The 17,869-nt window shown below is 51.4% G+C and overlaps 1 protein-coding gene across 2 annotated transcripts in view; it reads right to left on the minus strand.

The window, feature by feature from the left end:
• LOC137428867 (uncharacterized) overlaps window positions 1-17,869 on the minus strand; it is a 107,181-nt gene that overhangs the window by 41,072 nt on the left and 48,240 nt on the right. The window lies entirely within an intron of this gene.

The following is a 17,869-nucleotide window of genomic DNA, read 5'->3' on the forward strand; positions in this document are numbered from 1 at the left end:
AAAAATGAGAGAACTCCGGAAAGGGACACAGCGTCGAAAAAAATGAGGTTACTCCGGAGAGCCCCATAGCGCCTAAAAAAATGAGGTTACTCCGGAGAGGGACACAGCGTCGAAAAAAATGAGGTTACTCCGGAGAGGGACATAGCGCCGAAAAAAATGAGGTTACTCCGGATGAGAGAACTCCGGAAAGGGACATAGCGTCGAAAAAAATGAGGTTACTCCGGAGAGGGACACAGTGCCGAAAAAAATGAGAGAACTCCGGAGAGGGACACAGCGCCGAAAAAAATGAGGTTACTCCGGAGAGGGACATAGCGCCGAAAAAAATGAGGTTACTCTGGAGAGGGACACAGTGCCGAAAAAAATGAGAGAACTCCGGAGAGGAACACAGCGCCGAAAAAAATGAGGTTACTCCGGAGAGGGACATAGCGCCGAAAAAAATGAGGTTACTCCGGAAAGGGACATAGCATCGAAAAAAATGAGGTTACTCCGGAGAGTGACATAGCGCCGAAAAAATGAGGTTACTCGGGAGAGGGACACAGTGCCGAAAAAAATGAGAGAACTCCAGAAAGGGACATAGCGTCGAAAAAAATGAGGTTACTCCGGAGAGAGACACAGCGTCGAAAAAAATGAGAGAACTCCGGAGAGGGACACAGCGCCGAAAAAAATGAGGCCACTCCGGAGAGGGACATAGCGCCGAAAAAAATGAGGACACTCCGGAGAGGGACACAGTGCTGAAAAAAATTAGGACATTCCGGAGAGGGACACAGGTCCAAAAGAGAGGCCACTATGGAGAGGAACACAGCGCTGGAAAAAGAGGCCAATCTGGAGAGGGACATAGCGCCAAAAAAAATGAGGTTACTCCGGAGAGAGACACAGGTCCAAAAGAGAGGTCACTATGGAGAGGGACACAGCGCCGAAAAAGAGGCCAATCTGGAGAGGGACACAGCGCGAAAAAAAATGAGAGAACTCCGGAGAGGGACACAGCGCCAAAAAAAATGAGAGAACTCCGGAGAGGGACACAGCGCCGAAAAAAATGAGAGAACTCCGGAGAGGGACCCAGCGCCGAAAAAAATGAGAGAACTCCGGAGAAGGACACAGCACCGAAAAAAATGAGGCCACTCCGGAGAGGGACATAGCGCCGAAAAAAATTAGGACACTCCGGAGAAGGACACAGTGCCGAAAAAAACGAGAGAACTCCGGAGAGGGACACAGCGTCGAAAAAAATGAGAGAACTCCGGAGAGGGACACAGCGTCGAAAAAAATGAGGTTACTCCGGAGAGGGACACAGCGTCGAAAAAAATGAGAGAACTCCGGCGAGGGACACAGCGCCGAAAAAAATTAGGACACTCCGGAGAGGGACACAGTGCCGAAAAAATTAGGACACTCCGGAGAGGGACACAGGTCCAAAAGAGAGGCCACTATGGAGAGGGACACAGCGCTGGAAAAAGAGGCCAATCTGGAGAGGGGCATAGCGCCAAAAAAAATGAGGCTACTCCGGAGAGGGACACAGGTCCAAAAGAGAGGTCACTATGGAGAGGGACACAGCGCCGAAAAAGAGGCCAATCTGGAGAGGGACATAGCGCCAAAAAAAATGAGAGAACTCCGGAGAGGGACACAGCGCCAAAAAAAATGAGAGAACTCCGGAAAGGGACACAGCGTCGAAAAAAATGAGAGAACTCCGGAGAGGAACACAGCGCCGAAAAAAATTAGGACACTCCGGAGAGGGACACAGGTCCAAAAGAGAGGACACTATGGAGAGGGACACAGCGCCGAAAAAGAGGCCAAACTGGAGAGGGACATAGCACCAAAAAAAATGAGAGAACTCGGGAGAGGACCACAGCGCCAAAAAAAATGAGAGAACTCCGGAAACGGACACAGCGTCGAAAAAAATGAGAGAACTCCGGAGAGGAACACAGCGCCGAAAAAAATTAGGACACTCCGGAGAGGGACACAGGTCCAAAAGAGAGGCCACTATGGAGAGGGACACAGCGCTGGAAAAAGAGGCCAATCTGGAGAGGGACATAGCACCATAAAAAATGAGGTTACTCTGGAGAGGGACACAGGTCCAAAAGAGAGGCCACTATGGAGAGGAACACAGCGCCGTAAAAGAGGCCAATCTGGAGAGGGACATAGCGCCAAAAAAAATGAGAGAACTCCGGAGAGGGACACAGCGCCCAAAAAAATGAGAGAACTCCGGAAAGGGACACAGCGTCGGAAAAAAATGAGAGAACTCCGGAGAGGGACACAGCGCCGAAAAAAATGAGGACACTCCGGAGAGGGACATAGTGCCGAAAAAAATTAGGACACTCCGGAGAGGGACACAGGTCCAAAAGAGAGGGCACTATGGAGAGGGACACAGCGCTGGAAAAAGAGGCCAATCTGGAGAGGGACATAGCGCCAAAAAAAATGAGGTTACTCCGGAGAGGGACACAGGTCCAAAAGAGAAAACACTACAGAGAGGGACACAGTGCCGAAAAAAAAGACACTCTGGAGAGGGCCACAGCACCTAAAAAAAATGAGGCCACTCTGGAGAGGGACACAGCGCCGAAAAAAATGAGGCCAATCCAGAGAGGGACACAGCACCGTAACAATTAATCACAATGGTATACACAATTAATCAATTATTGATTCTCTCGATTTAAGTCATACCGCCGGACGCCTTCTCTTGTTTGTCCGTTTGTGAACAGGATATCTCAAAAACATGTGGACAGATTTGGACGACATTTGGTGGAGAGGTTGTGTATGTGACACGGACTAAATTATTAGATTTTGGTGAAGATTCGGAGCCGGAGCCGGATACTATAATTTTTTAAGTGGTTCTTCACCATTGAGAGATCCGGCCAAAAACGATATGTAGCATGATATCTCAAAAAGTTTTCGACAAGAACAAGCTGGTTAGATTTTGGTTATGGTCCAGATACCGATCCGGTCTATCATTGGGATACAAAACCAACTGTTGAACCTGGCGAAGGTTTGCGCTCTACTGAGTGCTGTTCTTGTTAACTCAATTGGACTACCGTCCAGTTGAGTTAATCACATACTGAACCCTCCGGCGTCCGTCGTCCGTTAACTTTTCGACGTTAACGCTCCAGCGTCCACAAATATCAACCGATTCTGATCAAACTTCACATGCCGCATCCTTACCCCAAGGACCAGATTGGTATTACATTTCAGCCCGATCCGTTGAAAAATGGCGGACTTAGGCGACCATTTCGTTTTTGGTCATGAAAACGACGTTAACACTCTTGTGTCCACAAATATTAACAGATTTTGATCAAACTTAGAATGTTTAACCCTTACCACACAAGGTAGGTTGCTATTGCATTCCAACCCGATCCGTCACAAAATGGCCGCCATATTGTTTTCAGCTCCGAAACGACGTTAAGACTTTAACGTCCACAAATATTTATGGATTTTGATCAAACTTGGTGTGTGAGACTCTTACCACACAAGGTAGGTTGCTATCGCATGTCAACCCGATCTGTCACAAAATGGCCACCTACACAACTATATTTCTGCAACATTGTTGCAAAGTGTAACATTGTATGAATTGTAAAACAAGGACAAGTACAAGGATACAAGGACCTTAAAATTATTACACAAGGTTGATGGCTTTTCATTTAAGTCAAATCTAGTGACCTACTTTGCTAGTGCAAACTGACCTACTTTAAAGTTGTCCAGTCAGTTCAGTTGAGTTTTGCTTCCCTGGAAGCTCTGGTTTCTTTTAAAGTGATCCTTCACCATTTAAAGATAAGGGGCCAAAACCGACATATAACATCACATTTCAAAATGTTATGGAGACGGATTCAGACGAAACTTGGTGGATAGGTTGGGGGTGTGACAAGAACAAGCAGATTCGATTTTGGATCAGGTCGGGTGTAGATCCGGCCTATGAGTATGCAGAAAACGTAAACTGTTCAGCCTGGCAGAGGGATACGCTTGTACCGAATGCCATTGTAGTATATATATTGTTACAGATACGACTTTGATGGTATGGTGGGCCGAGCGGGATGGCCGCCGTATCCGTACAAGTTACCCGATTGTGCCCGAATGTTGACTAATCGCGCTACGCTGGCTCAATAGGAAAGAGAAGACACCCGGCTGGGTTATAATGACACAATACGACACCAGGGATACGGTTCTCAAAGGTTGTTATTACAATTGCGGAAGGTTTAGATTACAGGGACAAGAGGGAAACATAGGAAGGTGGGCACTTAAACACACTTATATTATCACCGGACAGACGACAGGTAAACGCGGGACAAGGCTCACTCACACGGGGTTTGATGGCCAGGAAAGCGGGTAGCGATCGCTCCAGGTGCACCTGTGCTCAGGGCAGGATCACGTACGGTGGTGTCCAGAGATGCGTGAAGGTATCACAGCGCTTGTGGGTCGCGACTTTGGTCTCAAGCTGGGGAGGTCGCTCAGCGCTCGGGAGGGTGGCGTCTTTTCCTTCCAAGCTCGGGGCGCATCTGACGTCACGTCCGGCGCGGGGCCGCGTATATCCGGCGGGGAGTGACACGCCCTCGGCTCGTTAGCGCCGCCCCAGATGGCATCGGCCCATGGCTTCTCATTGGGTGCGGGGGTTACCGGCTCCGCCCTTGACGAGGGGCCGACAGGGAGCCCCTTCGTGGTAACCCCGTGGAGCGCGTGGTCAATGGCGGCTAACCGAGCCGGAAGGAGGACGCCCACTCCCCATGCCGTCACCGCGCCGCCCCCCTCTTTTGTTGTTGTTGTTGTAGTTGGCGCTTCTTCATGGGGAAGAGATGCGGAGAGGTATGGGGAGGTCCTAAACTTCCTAACAGGTGCCATATAATCACATTCTGGTGCAACGAAGAGTCATAATTAATGGAAACAAGTCCTTAACTGACATAGATTAAGAATAACTAGCAAGATGTCCTATAATTGTCTACGTGTGGTGCGGGGGACCTGGGCACGACATTTAATGGGGGAATGAAGGGGAAGATCGGCTCTAATGGGTGTTGTTTACAGACAATGGGACTAGGGAATGGGGTAAGGGGAGAGTTGGGGAGTATCGGAGAAGATAGGGGAATATTTACAAGCGGATATGGAGGTCAAATTCCATATTCGCAACATTGCACCCTTCTCTACCCTCGGGGCGTCCCGACCCGATAAATTTTTACCTACTTTAGTGTGGCACGCAATGTAGTTCCCTCTACTATTAACTCTACCCTGAGTGCGACAGTTTTACAGATATTCACAAATGAGTAAATATGTCCCCCTGCGACGTTGCACCCTTCTCCTCACAGAAACACACCCACAGGATAACCGAATCCGGAAAGAATTCTCAAACTAAACATACAGCCGGTAGGGAGCATTATTTACAAGACTACGCTGCTATTTACACTACGATCCAGGACCTGTTTTTGGAGGAACACATGCAGATGTTATGCATAGAGAGAGCGCGCTTGCCAACATCGATACACCAACCCACGAGTGCTCTGTGGCCGACGGCCTTTAATAACGTGCAGAGCACCCTTTCCCGAGCATCAACAGCACCACCCCACCACCAATCGGTGCAGTCACCATTGTTCATTGGAATAAAAATAACTTCAACAACCCCTAACCCTGCAGGTGTCTCTTGCTCTTCTTGTGGTGCACTTGGTGGTGTTAACTATTAGTGGTTCACCTGTATGGCATAGGTGCCACGTTGATCCATAGGTCCATCCCCGGGTGGTGCTTGGCCGCAAACGAACTGCGGTCCATTGTGGGTGGCCACAAACATTGCGGTCCATATGGTGTACCGATCCAGGCAGCGAACAGCGAAAGTGCAGGCCCACAACTGCGCAGCCAGCACCTCTCTCTCCTCTCTCTCTACCCCAAAGCCAGATCCTCGGAGGTGGGAGACAAAAGAAGCAGACAAGTGAGTAAGGTGGTAAGGGCGCAAAAGTGCACGCAATGTAAGGTAATGCACACTGGGGGCACATGGGAACCAGGTGAGACAGGTACGTTCCTATCGTACGCCCCCCCCCCCACCAGGTAACCTACATGGCCCCTCCCTTACCCCTTACTGCATCCACACAACACAACACTACTCATAAACATCTACTTTACAAATCAACAAACATCCCTACTGTCTTCCCCGTTCCTCCCATATACCAAATTCGTCTTCTCTCCCTCCTAACCAATCAAATTTGCCATTTTCAACTCTCATCAAAATTTGCCATCTCCAACTGAACATCAAAATTTGCCATCACCAATTCATCATCAGTCCCTCCTAGGGAGGGAGAGATGGAATCACCCCAATGTCTCATCCACGTCGTGATGCGTCTCACAAATCCTCACAGCAATCTCATTTCCTGCAACAAACAAAGAAAACACAGGTGTGGAGTCATCATCATCACCACAGGCAAGTGGCTGCGTATGGTGCGACAGGTTCATCAATCCTAACTATTTCCTAAATGACTTTAACAACTTTACACTACCCGGGGTCTTTCTCCGGCCAAACCATTGGCCCTCTTACACTATGGGTTCTAAAAACCAATTCCCATTGGCCAAACTGTGGTGCGCTTCAATTTGGGGTCTCACTCCCCCGATTCATCTCCCGGTGCCCTCGTACAATTTCTGGGCTGCGGCGTGTACCTCTCCCAGTGGGTCTACCCACCTGCACACCTCCACCACTGCAGTTGCCTCCGAGCTTACCTGCTCCTCACCCTAACCTAACTACCTGGGGAAGGCCCTCTGGCTCTCTCCCCACTCCGTGCCCTCTCTGGCACTGGGCTGCCCGATCCACACCCGGGATCCTCAGGCACCCACTCACAACTACCGGCTCCCAGAGCCCACCTGCGGCCTCACCTGGCCGACATCCTCACAGTGGTGGAGTGCCCAACCAACTACACACACTAACAGGCTACACGCCCCGCCATTTCCACAACACTAATGCACCCATTCACAACACCATTCTGCAACCGCACCACAAATGCCAATATCCAACCACAATTTTCCTGTACCCTCTACCTAACACTTACACTACCCGCCCCGGGTACTCGTGAAAGGGGTCCACTCTTCCCCCATCCACACCTTCGCACCACGCACACCACTCCATACCACTTACTCCAACTCTCTCCACACACCTGTACTTGCACCCTGTGCTCTCACACCTGGTGCCACCTGCACCCTTCTCTCCCCAAGCGCATTCGCGCTGATCCACACACTCACTACTCATACACTGCTCCACACACCTGTCCAATTGCACACCTGTGCAATCACACCTGTTCCATCCTCACACACACGGCATCATCCCAGCTAACTACTCCCTTCTGAAACTTGCGCTTCCCAGTCGTCCCTTTAAACTATTGCGCTCCCTCGTCATTATCATCCACTCTAATCTACCTGCGTCCCCACTACAGGTATCAGTCACTAACTAACCTTATCGTCACCTAATGTCAATCCTCGCTAGATCCCTACACACCATATCCTAACCCCCCCGGGCTAGTTTTCACTGCCATACACCCCATAAGCTATTGCTCCTTTGCCCCCCCCACATGGGAAAGGTGGCAGGGATGCCACCCTCTCCCACCGGGCCTATCGCTCCTCAATCCCCCAGTCCTCTGGCACTAATAAGCCCCCCTTATTCAGAGGTACTGGGTCCCGCCTCGGCATCTAAAGCCGAGGCGATCCACGGGGGCGCCTGCTCGCCGGTGTAAGGTCTTATCCGGTCGGCGTGGACGATCCGAGGGAGGGCTCGTGGCCCCATTTTGATCTTAAAGACCACGTCACAGATTTGCGACAGGACGACTCCTGGGCCTTGCCAGGGGGAGGTGAGTTTTGGGCACCTTCCCTTCCGCCTCCGGGGATTAAAGAACCAAATCTTCATCCCCGGAGCGTATTGACTCCCCTGGCTCCGGTCGTCGTACCTGCGCTTCATCTTTTCCCCCGCCAGATGGAGTTGGCGGCGGGCGAAGGCATGGACTAGCTCCATGCCTTCCTCTAGGTGACGTGCGTACCCCTCCCTCGGCGGGTTAACCACCGTGTCTGGCACGGGACCGCATAGCAAGTCGGCGGGAGCCCGTAACTCCCGCCCATACATAAGCAACGCTGGACTGCATGCGGTGGCCCCGTGCTGGCTGGTTCGGTAGGCCATGAGCAAGTAAGGGAGATGTTCGTCCCAGTCATCCTGACGGGTGGTGGTGAACAGTGCCAGTTGTTGGATTAGAGTTCGATTGAATCTTTCCACCATCCCGTCAGATTGAGGTCTTAAAGGCGTTGTTCTGGTTTTCCGAATTGACAGGAGACTGCACACATCTTTTAGCAATTTGCTCTCAAAATTTCGTCCCTGGTCGGTGTGCAACTCCTGTGGAATCCCATGCCGGCACACAAATCCTTCCACGAAGGCCTGCGCTACCACCCCTGCTTCTTGGTTGGGGAGGGCGTAGGCCTCCGGCCACTTGGTGAAATAGTCCATTACAACGAGGATATACTTATTACCTTGGCGGGTGCGGGGCAGCGGTCCTAGAATATCCATAGCCACCCGCTCAAGGGGGGCCCCCACCTGATGTAATTGAAGGGGGGCCCTCATCCTCCGTGCTGGTCCCTTTTTGGCAGAACAGGCGTCGCATCTCCGACACCAGTCCTGTATGTCGCGCCCCATATTCACCCAATAGAACCTCCGGCGGACCCGAGATATTGTCTTTGTCCTGCCCAAATGGCCGCCGGAGCGGGTACCATGCACCTGTTGCAATATGACGTTCTTGAATTTGTCAGGGACTATCACCAGCCAGGAAGTTCGATCAGAGGGAACCTCCACCCACTTGCGATACAAGATGTTGCCTTTCAATGCCAGGGTCTGCCACTGAGCCCAATATGCCTTTGTCTGCGCCCCGAGGGGGGTGACCTCTTCCCCCTTTGGTCTTTGCCCCAATTTGACCCATTGGAACACCGGCCCCAGAACAGGATCCTCCTGCTGGGCCGTGCTCCAAGCCAACTCTCCAAATTCCTCGTCCGCGGTTAGTGGCAAAATTGGCCCTCTCACCCGGGTTGCCCGGACGACGAGAATCGGGGCGGAATCGCCCAATTGCTCCCTCTCCTCGTGTCTCGCACAAAATTTACAGTTTTCCCCCAGACAAGGACGCCGAGAGAGTGCGTCCGCATTACCATGGGCCTTCCCGGCCCTATGGGCCACATCAAAATCGTACTGCTGCAACTTTTCCAACCACCTTGCAATTTGGCCCTCCGGTTCCTTGAACCGAAGGAGCCATTGCAAGGAGGAATGGTCAGTTCTAACCAAAAATTTCCGCCCGTACAAGTACGGGTGGAAATGGTTCATGGCAGCCAGCATAGCCAATAACTCTTTGCGAGTGACGCAATAATTTCTCTCGGGCCTACTTAAGGCCCGACTATAATAACCAATCACTCTCTCCACGCCCTCCTGTGTCTGAGACAAAACTGCGCCCAATCCTTCCTGGCTCGCATCCGTGTCCAGGGTAAATGTCCCGTCACTAGTGGGGTAAGCTAGAAGGGGTGCGGATGTTAGACACCCCTTCAATTTTTGGAAGGCCTCGTGGCACTCCCGTGTCCAATTAAATCGCGTCCCCTTCTCCGTAAGCCGGTGGAGGGGACGGGCCAACTCCGCAAATTTCGCCACAAAGCGCCGGTAGTAGGAGCAGAGTCCCAAAAATCCCCGCACCTCTTTGATGGTACGTGGTGCGGGCCACTCCTCTACCGCTTTAATTTTGTCTGGGTCTGTTTTTACCCCCTCGCGGCCAATCACGTGACCTAGATAGGCCACCTCTCTTGCAAACAAAGTGCACTTACTCGGGTTCAGCTTCAACCCTGCCTGTCTGAGGCACCCGAACACCTGGTCCAAATTAGCTAGTGCCTGGGGGAACGTTTGGGCATGTACCAGGACGTCATCCAGGTACACCAGGCATGACTGCCATGGCATGCCGCCTAGTACATGCTCCATCAATCTCTCAAAGGTGGCGGGGGCGTTACACAAACCAAACGGCATCACAGTAAACTGATACAGTCCCTTACCTGTGGAAAATGCCGTTTTCTCCTTCCCTGCCCTATCCATCTCCACCTGCCAATACCCACTCTTGAGGTCCAAAGTTGTGAACCAATTTGAGCCCGCAACGGCATCGAGGGTGTCATCAATCCTTGGCAGGGGATATGAGTCCTTGAGTGTCACGTTGTTTAGCTGGCGATAGTCCACGCAGAACCGCGTGGTCCCATCCTTCTTTTTGACCAGCACAACAGGTGACATCCAAGGACTTCCCGAGGGCTCGATCACACCTGCGTCGAGCATTTTTGCAACCTGCTCGTCAGCTTCCGCCCTCTTGCTCCAAGGGAGCCGTCGGGCGGCCTGACGAATAGGCCGGGCCTCACCGGTGTGGATCTGATGTTTCACCAGGCCCGTACGTCCAATATCCTCGGTGGACAGGGAGAAGAGGTCCAAATGGGACCCAACCAGTTTGTGTAAGGCCTCCCTCTGGGTACCTCCCAACTCTACGCTACTACGATTTACCATCTCGCAAATGGGATCGGGCCAATTCCTACTTGTTATTGAAGGCTCCCCCCGGGGTCGGCTCGGCTGGACGTTCTCGCCCCTCACTGTCGCGACTTCCTCAACTGGGGTGCAGCCAGCTACCCTCGTGCCCCTTACTATAGTGCGTGGTTCTGTACTCACATTTACTACTCGGACGGCCACTACCGGTCCGTCCGTTTTTACAAGGGTGCGGCCCACGATTAAACCCGGTATGGACTGCGCTGCCACCGGTTCGACCAGGCCGCAGGACTCCTGCCATGTTGGGCGAGCTGCCCACCGGGCCGGCACTATCGCCTCGGCCCTTGGGGGGATGGTCACGGCCTCGGAAGCCTCCAGCTCCGCTCTCTCGGCCGTGCTCACTCCCCCTAACGGCAGCTCTTCTACTCCCACCTGCAGGATCCCCCGGCACAAGTCGATTTTACAACCGCTGGCAGTCAACAGGTCCAACCCTATTAAACATGGGTCGCACACCTCCGCCACCCAAACATCTATCTCCCTCCTTACCGACCCTAACTTGAGGGTCACAGAACCACGCCCTATGATCGGGGCCGTTACCCCGGTAGCAAGCTGCAAACTATAATTTTGCAGGCGCTGGATCTTATCCCAGCCACCTGCGCTCGAATCAAGGACCACAGGGCTGATGATCGTGGCGCTAGCTCCTGTGTCCACTACGGCGTCTACCCCCACGCCGGCAATTTTGCATCTAATTGTCAGGCTACCGGTTCCAATTTGGCCACAATAAATGACCTGTCGCGTCAATGAGGGCTCTCCTCCATCCTCTGCTGCCGAACACCGCCCTACGTGCCCGACACCTTCTAGTTTCCCGGGGTCTGGCGGGGGGGTGTCTGGGGTCGGCTAACCCGCTCCCCCCTGGGCGGAGTTGAGGACCTCAACTGCCGGGGATCATCCCGGCGCGCGTTTCGACAGTGCCGCGCCAGGTGACCCAGGCGGTTGCAGGTATAGCACCTCACCTGATAAGGTGCTTGCCTCCGGAATTCCAAATTCCCCCCCCTGTAGGTCCGAATTGGATTACCCGCTCGTGGTCCACCGCGGGCCACCTCCGTGGCCGCCTGCCATGGTCCAGGTCCCGCCAGGCGCTGGTCCACCAGCCTCCGGACCATGCCCGCCAGGTCAGGACCCACGTCGGGGGCGGGTCCCCTAAGGGGTCCGCCCTCCATCGGGGGTCCCACCTGGCGGACCGCCATTGCGAGACGCTCGCCCCCTCGGGCCAGGGGCCTCGCTGCTTCCCAACGGGCCGCAGCGTCAGCCGCCTGGCTCAGAGTCTGCGGGCGCCACATGGCGAGCTGTTGCCGGAGCTCAATATCCGGGAGGGCCTGGATAAAATGGTCCAGCGCCAGGCTTTCCCGGGAATCCGCTGCCATGCTAGCATGTGCGATCCCCACTGCGCGGCGAATGTCGTGGGCAAGTTCCCCGATGGCTTCCTGGGGCTTGCGTTTTCGCAGCGCGAGCTGAGCTTTAACAAGCTCGCTCTGCTGTTCTATTCCGAATCGATTAATTAGGGCGTCGCGGAGGGCTGGCAGGGTGAGAGCACCCGCTGGTAATGCCGTCAGCACCTCCGCCGCCGCGCCGCGCAATGCGGCCACCAGGTGTACTCCACCTTCGTCCTCACCCCAACCGTTGCCCTTACACACACAGTCGAACTGCGCCAGGTACGCGCGTAGATCACTCTTGCCGTCATACGGCGCGAGTGGGACCTTGTGGGACCACCTCGTATGTGAGTCGTTGCCCGCCTGCCGGACCCCGTGCGTCGCCCCTTGCGGGGTCAGCGCGGGGCCGAACCGGCCGGGCCCCCACAGTACACTACCCCCAAGGGGCTCTCGTGCCTCCCCGGTCCCTCCAACAACTACCCCTGTTGGTGTCGATGCATGGGTCACACCTCCGCAACCCGCTACCCATTCCATACCACCACAACCTTGCTCACCCACACCTCGCACCTCTCGTTCCATACCCTCCGGACCAGCCATACACCTCACTCTTGGCCTCTCACGAACATCCGGGTCTATCTCGACCCCCAAGCTTATTAAATCCCCTGGCGCATCATACGCACGACCATATTGGTCACCACTTACACCGGGTCCTCTTCCTCTTCGCTTCTCCTCCATCACCTGCGAATCCCTCATCCGGTTAATGAGCACATCATCACGATCCGAACACAGACTTTGGACCAATTCTTTTACTTCCTCCTTTATCTCTTTCTTATCCTCTCTCCGTCGCTTCTTAATTTCGCTCACCCCTTCTTCCACTTCCTCTAATTTTTGCTTCATCTCCTTCATCTCTTCGTGCGCCCCTTTAAGTTCTTCCTCTAACTCCACTTTATTTTTTTCTATGTGCTCCCGCACCTCCCGCTCTTTAACCTCCATTACCTCTACCACCTTGTCCATTTTCCTCGTCAGGTCCTCATGTACCGTCTGGCACTCTTTTTTAATTACCCCTACGTCCTTTTTCATCTCCTTCTGTGTCGATTTTAAACCCTCTATTACCGCTGTGTTCTTCTTTACCTGGTCCCCCAACTCCTTTTGTCCCACTGTCAGTTGTTCTACTCCCAGCGTCAACTCCTCTATACCACCTTGCAATTTTACAGTCCCCTTCCTCACCTCTTTCTCCATGCGCTCCTTACAGTGCCTCACCTCCTCGCGCACTCCTCCGACCTCCTCACTCACTCCTCTTCTGATCTCCTCTCCCATCACTTGCATCTCCTGCCCAGATGCCACCCTCATCTGCTCCATTTCCTCCCTGTGAGCATCCAGTTTGGTTTCTACCCCCATTCTGACCCCCTCTATCTGCTGCTCCATTTGTTTAACTTCCCTTTCCGCTTGGTCCCTCATGTCCCTCAATTTGCCTTCCATACTGTTTTCTAACCCCTCTAACCCATTTTTCACTCCCTCTATCTGATTCTCCTGGGCAGCCATTCTATTTTCTACCCCCGTTAACCCATTCTTTACTTCTTTTATCCCGTTGTCTAACTCCTCAAAATTATTGTCTAACTTCGCAATTTTCTTGTCTAACTCCTCAAAATTATTGTCTAACTTCTCACTGGTACCCCTCGCTTCGTCCCTCATTACCCCCATTTGGTTTCCCATTACCCCCATTTGGTTTCCCATTACCCCACTATCAACCCTCATTTGCTCACTCTGAGCATCCATCCGGTTCCCCAATTGGTTACTCTGCAGTTTGAGGGACGCCTGCATTTGCGCCATAAATTGCTCCATGAGGACCTGCATCTGGGCCATCCCTCCCACTTGTGCAGCGGGTGCGGCCGCCGTAGCTATGTGCGAGGCGCAATTTCGCGCGTCTGCTACCCCCGCTGTTTCGCTCTCCTCATGTCCCTCATGTCCCTCAATTTGGTCCTGGACCGACCCTGCTTCACTCTCCCCTACCGGACCCCAGCCGTCTTGATCCGCCATAGCGCGACTTTCAAAATTCGGTTTTTATTTTTTATTTTCGTAAAACAAATTGAAATTTCGCCGTTATAATTTCGCGCGGGAAACGCGCTCCGAATCGATTTTCCCTCCCAAAATTTGGGCCTAACTAATTTAGTCCCGGGTTCGAATCCCACTCCTGACACCAATTGTTACAGATACGACTTTGATGGTATGGTGGGCCGAGCGGGATGGCCGCCGTATCCGTACAAGTTACCCGATTGTGCCCGAATGTTGACTAATCGCGCTACGCTGGCTCAATAGGAAAGAGAAGACACCCGGCTGGGTTATAATGACACAATACGACACCAGGGATACGGTTCTCAAAGGTTGTTATTACAATTGCGGAAGGTTTAGATTACAGGGACAAGAGGGAAACATAGGAAGGTGGGCACTTAAACACACTTATATTATCACCGGACAGACGACAGGTAAACGCGGGACAAGGCTCACTCACACGGGGTTTGATGGCCAGGAAAGCGGGTAGCGATCGCTCCAGGTGCACCTGTGCTCAGGGCAGGATCACGTACGGTGGTGTCCAGAGATGCGTGAAGGTATCACAGCGCTTGTGGGTCGCGACTTTGGTCTCAAGCTGGGGAGGTCGCTCAGCGCTCGGGAGGGTGGCGTCTTTTCCTTCCAAGCTCGGGGCGCATCTGACGTCACGTCCGGCGCGGGGCCGCGTATATCCGGCGGGGAGTGACACGCCCTCGGCTCGTTAGCGCCGCCCCAGATGGCATCGGCCCATGGCTTCTCATTGGGTGCGGGGGTTACCGGCTCCGCCCTTGACGAGGGGCCGACAGGGAGCCCCTTCGTGGTAACCCCGTGGAGCGCGTGGTCAATGGCGGCTAACCGAGCCGGAAGGAGGACGCCCACTCCCCATGCCGTCACCGCGCCGCCCCCCTCTTTTGTTGTTGTTGTTGTAGTTGGCGCTTCTTCATGGGGAAGAGATGCGGAGAGGTATGGGGAGGTCCTAAACTTCCTAACAGGTGCCATATAATCACATTCTGGTGCAACGAAGAGTCATAATTAATGGAAACAAGTCCTTAACTGACATAGATTAAGAATAACTAGCAAGATGTCCTATAATTGTCTACGTGTGGTGCGGGGGACCTGGGCACGACATTTAATGGGGGAATGAAGGGGAAGATCGGCTCTAATGGGTGTTGTTTACAGACAATGGGACTAGGGAATGGGGTAAGGGGAGAGTTGGGGAGTATCGGAGAAGATAGGGGAATATTTACAAGCGGATATGGAGGTCAAATTCCATATTCGCAACAATATATATATGTACATATATATATATATACACACAGACTTGGCATTTAATATGGAATTTTTTTTTGTGGGGGTGAACTTACTTTTCAAGTTGACTTAGAACCAAAAGTTCATTGGAATTATGTTGAAATTATTCTAGATTTTGTTAATGTGACCTTTAAAAGAAACAAAAACCACATTTGACATTTCGAAGCAAATAAATTGATCCTTGAAAGTGAGGTAAACTGATATTGAACTCAATTCACGGACAGTACTGTGTTAAACTTCTGTACGTTTTCCAGAAGTATTTCTATATTTTGCACATTAGCCAAATTTTTTTTTTAACAAAAACAAAAGTTAAATTACGACTGGGATTACGGACAGTAAAATTACAGTTCAGTACGTTGTGCAACCCCCACGAGCATTCAGGAGAGCATGTACACGTTGAGGCATGCTGTTCACGAGATTTGCCAAGGTTTGGACAGGAATCACTTGCCATGCAGTGACAATAGCCTGCTGCAATTCACGCACAGAGGTCGGCTGCTGGTCCAAGTGGTCGATTTGACGCGTTAATTCTGCCCACAAGTTCTCTATCGGATTCATATCCGGGGACATGGCAGGCCACTCCATATGCTCTACACCACGGTCAGCAAGAAAGTGTTGGATCATGCGAGCACGATAAGGCCATGCATTGTCATCTTGGAAGACAAAGTTTCCTCGAAAGGCTGCACGAGCAAATGGAAGCAATGTTTCTTCCAGAATGGCCCTGTACTTGAACTGGTTCAGGTTTCCATTCAGAACAACCAGGTCAGTTTTGCCCCCTGCATGAAAAGCAGCCCAAACAGTCACCCCACCACCTCCAGCTTGGACTCTTGGCACTATACAACCTTCGTTGTAGGTTTCATGCACTTGTCTGCACACTCGGACATGGCCATCTTGACGATAGACCAGAAATCAAGACATCACTGAAGGTCACGTGATTCCAGTGTCCTGGCTGCCATTGGCGGTGCTCTCTGGCCCACTGCAATCGGCGCTGGCGGTGTTGTCTTGTCAGGCGTGGCTTTCTCAGGGGACGCCTGGCACGATAGCCTGCTTGAACCAGTCGTTGGTTGACTAACTAGCCTTCTGGATACAGGCACATTTGTCAGTTGCTGCCACTCAGCCCTAAGCTGATTAGCTGACTTGGTACGGCCATTGCGGACTAACCGGTGCAGCTGGCGATCATCCCTCCTTGTGGTTCTGCGGGGACGTTCTGGCCTCGATATTGGAGTAGGGACACCCCTCTGAGCATTTCGTTTCGGGATTGTACCTGTCCGTACATTTTGTCACACCACCTGTGATATAATCCTGTTATTGACTTATTGCTGTGACAGACAATCAGTGACATGGTTCTTTTAACAAAGAAATCACCGAAGCATAAAAGAAACTCACCAGATTGATATACTGAGTTCAGAAAGGAAACCCAAGTGAAGAAAAAAAACAAATTCCATATTAAATGCCAAGTCTGTATATATATATATATATATATATTTATTATTATTATTTTTTTTTTTTTTGTACACAAAATCGAGGGTCGTGTCGTATTAAAATGCAATTCCACCAAAAAAACAAAAAAAACAGAAACAATCAAAGCATCACAAACCCGATCAGCAACTCAATGAGTGCCCGAATTTGCTAATCGAGGTTTAAAATATGACAAAACAACCTGTTCACATCCCACTCCTCAGTAAAGGGGGAAAAAGGAGAAAAAACAACACCCATTATTTATTTATTTTTGAACTGCCACCAACATTTTAATAGGACAGGAGGACACGAATAGCATGAGATAATGCTTTATAAGAAAACTTCACATGCAAAATGGCAAACCATGACCAGCATTATTCACCCCGACTGATCGAGCATCATAAATTATATCAAACATAAATAGAGAAAGTACAGAAAGATGTCGCATGCACATGGTGGCGCGTCAGTAAATAGTCATTTAAAACTTCACAAAAACGATACAAAGGAGACTACATTGCACTCCTGGCTGTAGATAAAAACAATATGATCAATGGAAGATTAAAACAGCTGTTCACCACCATCTCTTATCTTCCCCAATCCAAAACCTTGATCTTTTCTACCCCCGTTAATTCACCCCAGATCCACTTTTCTGAAATACCGACTTCTTTCCTGGAAGTCCTAGCTGTGTCCATGTTTTTTGTTTTGTTTTGTATTACCCCATGTTTTTTTAACCTCCCTCACCCCCCTTCCCCTTCCCACGCCTCCTCCCCCCAAGCCCTCTCCCTCCCACAAATCTCCCGATGTCCCTGCTCTCAAATGTTGTACTTGTGAGATTCCCCCTCTTCCCATCTGGTCTCCCGCTCCCTTTATTTTGTCTTATGTGTCCGTTTGTTTTTTTGTCATTAATGTTAGCTCTTGCACGAGCCTCGATCTTGTATACAAAAAATATATATACAAAAAAAACAAAAAAAACATTTAGGGATAGGTTCGAATGTTTGCCTTTTACTTGCGAGAGAAGCCTCCAGGCCAATAAACAGTCAGCTGACATTTCAAAATTTATCCTTATACAGTGACAGGCAAGATGGTCTAGTGGAATGCACACTCGTCTCAAGCAATCTATCCTAGGTGTGAATCCCGACCCAGCTATAAACTGTCATCCTGATGT

This window comes from Myxine glutinosa, chromosome 6 (assembly GCF_964187855.1).
Source record: "Myxine glutinosa chromosome 6, kmMyxGlut1.1, whole genome shotgun sequence".
NCBI classification, from domain to species: Eukaryota; Metazoa; Chordata; class Myxini; order Myxiniformes; family Myxinidae; genus Myxine; species Myxine glutinosa.